At 47.2% G+C, this 6611-nt stretch overlaps 1 pseudogene; it reads left to right on the forward strand.

Moving 5' to 3' along the window:
• The first annotated feature begins 881 nt into the window (after positions 1 to 881).
• On the forward strand, positions 882 to 3622 carry LOC124103585 (tripartite motif-containing protein 44-like; annotated as a pseudogene).
• Positions 3623 to 6611: the final 2989 nt, after the last annotated feature.

Below are 6611 nucleotides of genomic sequence, written 5' to 3' on the forward strand. Positions count from 1 at the left end.
AAAGTGGGTTGAATAGATTCATAAAGCTAGAAGGGATCAGTGATTTCCTCTAGTATAAATCCAACTCCTTCATTTAAAAGAAGAGGAAACTGAACTTAGCAAAGGAAGGACAGTCTTCTCAAGAAATAGTGGTAGAACAAGAGAATGTCCCAGCTAGAGAGAAAGGAAAGAAAGGGGGGGGGGGGGAGAAAAGAACCTCACCCTAAAACTCACACCATGTACAAATATTAATTCAAAGTGATCATGGATTAAAATGTAGATATAAAGCCATAAAGAAAAGGAAAGTGAAGCTCAGCAAGGGAACTTGGTTTGCCAGAGTTCACCCAGTGACTTAGACTTGTCACAGAGCTTGTTTCAATACATTATTATTCACCAGCTTAACAAATTCCATTTGGCCTAATAATTCTCTACTCAGGCTCACTCAGAGTAAATGGTTGCCACTCTGTTGACTGGATATTTGTTCATGCTCTTTTAGTCTTGAAAAATCTGTTTCATGCTACTTCAATTACTCATTCAGCCTTCACTAGGCAACTGCCCTGTCCAGCCATCCTCCAGGATTAGAAGCTGGAAGTCATGTTTCCCATCTCAAGGGACTCAGAGTTCTTGGGGGAGAGAGTGGAGTCTCACCCTAATGAGATTTAAACCCCTTCAGGGGCAACAACCAGCTTTTCCTTCCTTTTCTCCAGCTGTGCACACCTGGCACATTTTGGTGACTGGGCAGTCTTGAGGTCCCTGGTTCGTTGGGAGGACTGAAGTCTACAGAGATTAAGGGGCAAACCCTCCATAAGGTGAGAGAGGAGTGCAGGCCGTCCCAGGAGACTGGGGGCCACTTGGCTCATCTCTTGGACTGCACCAGGCAGTGGTTATAGGGGGACCCGCCAATGGAGGAGAGAACCTGGCAGGTCCAGGAAGACCCCCAAAGCTCCACAGGCGCCTCCTCCCAGGGCACAGCCCAGGGCTGCCTGGCGGGTAATGATGGCTGTGGGACCTTCACCCAGGTCCATCCCTGCAGCACCTCCAAACAGAACCTTAAGCTGCTAGATGGCGGGATGTGGGGGTCCCACGGCATTTCTATTTCCTTTACGGTCTCCTTTCTGTAGTTTGGAATTTTTTTTCTGGTAAAAAGTCGGGGGTTCACCCATGGCCTCCCCTCTGTCGCCCCCTCAGCCTCGGGTTTCCGCTTCTCCTCAGGAAATTTAGGACCCTTGGGGAAAACTTTAAAATTGAACTTCAAATTTCAAGAAGAAGAAAATTTCAACATGAAGAGCTCTGGATGAACAGGGCCCAAGCGCCCTTTCTCTGGAGACAGGGCCCAGGACAGTGCTCACCTCAGCGGTCAAAGCCTCCCTCTCACCCTGTTGCCTTGGTTCTTTGGCCTTTTCCAAACTGACCTCTCAGTCTCATGAATAATCAGCCCCGCCTTCCTGGGCGGGGCAACACTTCCTCATAAAGAATCAGCCCGGCCTTCCTGGGCGGGGCGATGCTTCCTCATGAATAATGTATTTTTCTCTCTGGGTTTTCAGGAACAGGAGGCGGAGTCAGTCTAATGAATATGCAAAGCAGAGGAGATTGGCAGATAACGCTCTCCTGCCAGGCGGGGCCCCTCAAGGCCTGCTCCAGCTCTCAGTACAGAGCCCTCCCCATTGCTGTGTCTCTTCAGCCTTTCTGAGGGCTTGCATGGGCTCTTGGGCTGGAGGGACCCGCATCAAGCTCCTGCCACCTCTGGAAGCTGGTGTCTCTGACTGCCGCGCCTGGGTAACCTGTAGGTCAAGAACAGCCTCCTGGGGCTTCTGAGGCAGCACTGCCCCGCTGGGCAGGTGAGGTCCCCAGAGAACTTTTGCCTCCTAGGACAGGCCGCTGAGCTGGGGTCCCACAGAGATCCGAGGTCAGCGCAGTGAGTGTGGGCAGGGGCTTTCTACACTCTGGAGGGACCTGGGGTCCAAGAGAAGGACAGGTTAGGGATCCAAATGGCAGAGCTCCTCAGTCTTCCAGGGCATCTCCCACCTCTTCCCCGCCAGTGACCCTCTATGTGTAATTATGAAAATGAAACAAACTGTACATTGAGTCCCCTTACCCTGCCCCTGAGCTGACCCCCTTCTGCAGAGGTCGCCCCTGGCTGCAGCAGGACAGGGAAATCAAGAGGAAGGGGATTACTGTATGTTTACTTAATTTACATCTAAGATCACCTCTGCAATCACATAGGGCAAGATGATATTTTAAAAAATGGTGTTGGAATAACACTATTGGAGCACATGCTTTGCATGCACAAGGCCCTGGCTCCAATCCCCGCAAAATACACACACACACACACATTTACACACACATTTACACACACACACATACACAGAGCACAGGAAGCAGGTGGAGCCAGTGGGGAACCTATGCTCTAGGTTCTGCACCAGGAGCCCACATAGCTCATCATGGTGTAAACTCCCGCTGAGGGGACCTAGCTCCAGGAGAGGGGAAGCTAGAAGCCTGTGGCCCAAGGCCTAGGCCACTGAGGCACAGCACCCACCAGGCCTCCTGAATAGGCTTGTCCTTGAAGAATCTGCCCCATGATAGCACATGACAAGTGCCACTCTGCACTCTGGAGCAAGAGTGCAGAGAATGTGGCTTCTGCTACTGCCACCGCAATGCCAAAGGCACAGGCAGAAGTTCCTAGGTCACTACCTGGCTAAGCAGATTTATGAAACCCAGGCCTGGACCTTGCCAGCCAGCAGGGAGGGACCTAGAAGAAGAGTTCAGGCCAAGGTGGAACAGGAGGGGTGTGTGCTCACGCACACAAAAGTGTTAAGTTTTGCTGTGCTTAGCAAAACAAAGGGGTTCTGTGAGAAACTATAAACTCTTTGAACTGTGTCCTTGTTGCTGTCTTAAGAATATAAGAGAAAAGAATGTTTTGCCAAGTTTAATATATATATGTGTGTGTGTGTGTGTGTGTGTGTGTGTGTGTGCTTGCCAAGAAATTAACTACAAGTCAGATAATAAGAAGTATGGAGCACTGTGATCATGAACAAAGTTATTCTGAGAATGTTTATCCATGCTTGAAAAGATTAAGCTGCCGAGAGGATGTGTTTCTTTTTTGCTGTATAAAAGAAGCAGGGAAAAAATAAACGTGCTGCTCATTTTCTACTGGATGTGTGTGTGTGTGTGTGTGTGCATGTGTCTTTCTTTATGCATTTCTGCTGTACCAGGAATTATAGATTGTCAGCAGGTTCTGACTGAGGGGAAGGTAGCAAGCAAGCAGGAGGGGGACAGTGACTCAGAGGATGAGAGTGAGGCTGAGGAAGAGAGTGAGGACAAGAGCAACACAGAGAGTGAGGAGGGCCCTGAGAAGGAAATGGAAGATGCACAAGAAAAGGAGGCAGAGGAAGACAACCAAGGAGAGTCTGAGGAGGGAGGAGATGCCACCAATGCAGAAAGCAAATTTCACCCAGAAATAGAATAGGCAGCAGAGAGTGTCCCAGAGGAAGTGTCCAGACCAGGAGTTGATTTAAGCCCCAATTGCTAGAAAGATAGGCAGCTCATCTGTTTCCTGTGTCTGGTCATTGAGGCTCACCAGGGCCACCAGTTCTCCACTCTAGGTGAAGCCTTCAAAGAACTCAGAGTAAGTATTGGGCATTGAGAGCACAGGCCTAGGAGTCAGGACAGCTGGGTTTCAATTGAGATGACCTAGCAGTGACTACATGGACTTGTCCTTCAAAAGCTGAACTATTCAACTTGTTGGGAGCTGTTCTTTTTCACAGCTGTTCTTTTTGGTTGAACAACTTTGAGAATCCCATGAAGGTATGAACTTTAATCTGAGAAAAAATATAGTACATACAAAATCTAGTATATAATTTCTAAAATATCACAAGCCTCTGGTCTCTGGATCCCAGGCAAAGCAATCCTTGAAAGTTTTTAACCCCACTTTTGTCAGTGTAAAAATCATCACCATTTTTAAAACTAGTGCCTTGACTGAGAGTTCTTGATAAGGGGATCTCTGCCTACTTACAAACAGGAAACCACGATTTTATCAAATGAATCTAAGGGGTGATTCCTCCCTAGGATAATGGTTTTGATAATGACTTGATGTGTGCCTTGGATTGCTGCTTTTAGGTTCTAGGTATGTGAAACTTGGTAGAAAAGTAAGAAGACCAAGGCCAAGTGGGAGTGAAAATGAAAGTTCTCAGGTTCTCTGGCCATTTACTTATCTTGGACCTTACTGGAACCCTGAAAACAGTGTATGGCAAGCCTTAGATATTGGTAAACATTTGTTGAAGGAATGAATTTGCAAATGTGTTTGTGAAAGCAAAGTGACCACAATACTCAGAGTGACCAAGAAATCTTTATTGCAGCAGTGCAAAAGAGGAGAGAGAGAGAGAGAGAGAGAGAGAGAGAGAGAGAGAGAGAGCCTGGCAGGGAAGGTTTTTATAGCCCTTCTGCTGTGCTGCCTAAATCTAATAGGGTCTCTGTGTTTGCAAGCTGCCTTGTTGGCACAAGGTTGGTTAAGCGTTCAGCCTTGAGCAGGGGCTTGAGCATTTGGACTTGATGCAAACAGGTGATAAAGAACCAGACAGAGGGGGTTTGAGTGGCCGGGTCATCCTGCAGCTAACACTTGTTTAGCATGCCCTGCAGACAACTTAGTTCAGCCTGTCCTGTATGTAACATTCCTCCTTTTTTTTTTCCCCCTAAGTGATATGGGGTGGCATAAAATCATCTGGCAACTTCCTGCTTAATGGTGGGGCAGTGTAGGACCTATAAGGGAAAGTGGAGGAATGTCCTGGGGATAGGTCTGGGAACACCAGGGCAGCTAGTAATAACACCCAGTGGCTATACACAGTTATTTCTGCAGGGGTCAAGACCACAAAATTCCTTGAAGTCATAAGTCATCAATGGCATCAAACCAGTCCTGGGTGGAGGAGATCCTTAGTATCAGCCACTGGTCCTGTTTCAGGGACTCTAGGAAGTATTGAAAGTGTTGTCTCCATGTAGTGTCACCAGCACCTGAAAAGGATCAGAGCGAGGAAAAACAGCATGAGGATTAAAGCAAAGGTCAGTTTTGGCAGGAGTTCCACGCTGCAGGACTAGCAGAGAAGAGGCCAAGGGCCATGAGGAGGCTTAAAAGGGCATAAAGGCTTAAAAATCCAGGGTGGCAGGATAAGACATTCTCTGGGTTCTTTGTCTCTCTTGCTGTCAAATGGCCATAGTTTTTGCATTGTCAGCATTGGGTGAAAGCTCCTTGAGAGGAGATGGAGTCATCTAGGTCGTGAAGCAGTTGGCAGTCCCTGAAAAGAAACTGGTTAAAGGTATGGTTAGAAATGGTGTTCATCTGGTTTTGGAGGAACTATATTATGCATGGGAGGAAAGTGCAGAAGAGTATTATGCCTATAAGAGAGACTAAGAAGGGCATGACAAAGAGATTTGTAAAGAAGTTTGGGTAGTAGTTTTAGTCAGTTGGGTTGGAAAATCAGTGAGTTTGTTAACATTCTGTTCCCCTAGGCCTGATTCATTCGCATAATGGCAGCACTCTTCCCTTAGAAATAGGCAAGTACCTCCCTTTTCAGCTGTCAATAAGTCTAATGCTCCTTGGTTTTAGAGAACCACCTGAGCCAGAGAGGTGACCTGTCTCTGGAGGGAGGAGAGTGACTCTGCTGTAGCATCGAGAGCTGCTTGAAGCTTTTTGTGAAGGTCATCTTCAGTCCAGATAGAGTGCCCTGCAGCTCCACCTGATACTCCAACTGCTACAGTTGCAGTTACAGAGATTCCTATCAGAATAGGCAGGAAGGCTGCATGCTTACTGCGTGGAGAAGTAGAGTGAGAGAAAAAGTGTTCAAATTCTGTGGCCCTATATAAAGTAAGTTGAGGGGTTACTTGGACAACAAACAGGGAGTGGTTATATTGTCAGGGATGTATGTCATTAAGGTTCCATTATGTCAAAGATAGTCCCCAGCATTTGTGTGTGTTTGTAGAAGCAATCCTGTAATGTCACCATCTGTCATGTTGTATGTGTGTGATGAGGGGCTAATGCAGAGCCATGGGGGCAAGGAAGAGAAATTGGTGTTACTGGTGTGGGTTCCCACAAAGGGATGTTTGAGGCAGATTGCATTGTACTGCCTGTGGGGGAGAGATCATATGAGGAGAAGTGAGGGGGACTGCAGCCAGGAGGGGCCTTTCCAGGGAGCACAAAGAAAATATTTTGGGGGATTTAGAGTGGGAACCATTGTGTTTAAAAATGCCAGTGTGTTTTTGATGATTTTGATCCAAGTATTTATCTGGGAACTGGGTTTGGAGGGGTCTGAGGAGGAGAGACTTTGGAGTTTCTCTGTTTAGTTAGAACCTTTTCAGAGTGCTCTATGTCTGAGATGAAGATTGTTGACTTGGAGGGGGCCTGTGTTACTATACTCCTCCCTTTTCATAAATATCCAGAGGATCTGGTCTGGTAGATGGCTCAAAAGGGGGCCCCTGTGACTCCTGAGGCCCATTGTGGGTGGGCTGGGTCATAGATTTTTAGTGCAAAATGGTATTTTTTCTCACTGCCATGTGCTCTGGACTCTTGCCAAGTCTCCTCAGGTATCAAATGGAACATACTGGTATCTAGTTTCCTGTCATAATTATGGATTCTATATGACCAG

The sequence above is a fragment of the Marmota monax genome, unplaced genomic scaffold (genome assembly GCF_021218885.2).
Source record: "Marmota monax isolate L192 unplaced genomic scaffold, Marmota_monax_Labrador192_F-V1.1 WCK01_AAM20220418_F8-fsc00219, whole genome shotgun sequence".
Taxonomy (NCBI): Eukaryota; Metazoa; Chordata; class Mammalia; order Rodentia; family Sciuridae; genus Marmota; species Marmota monax.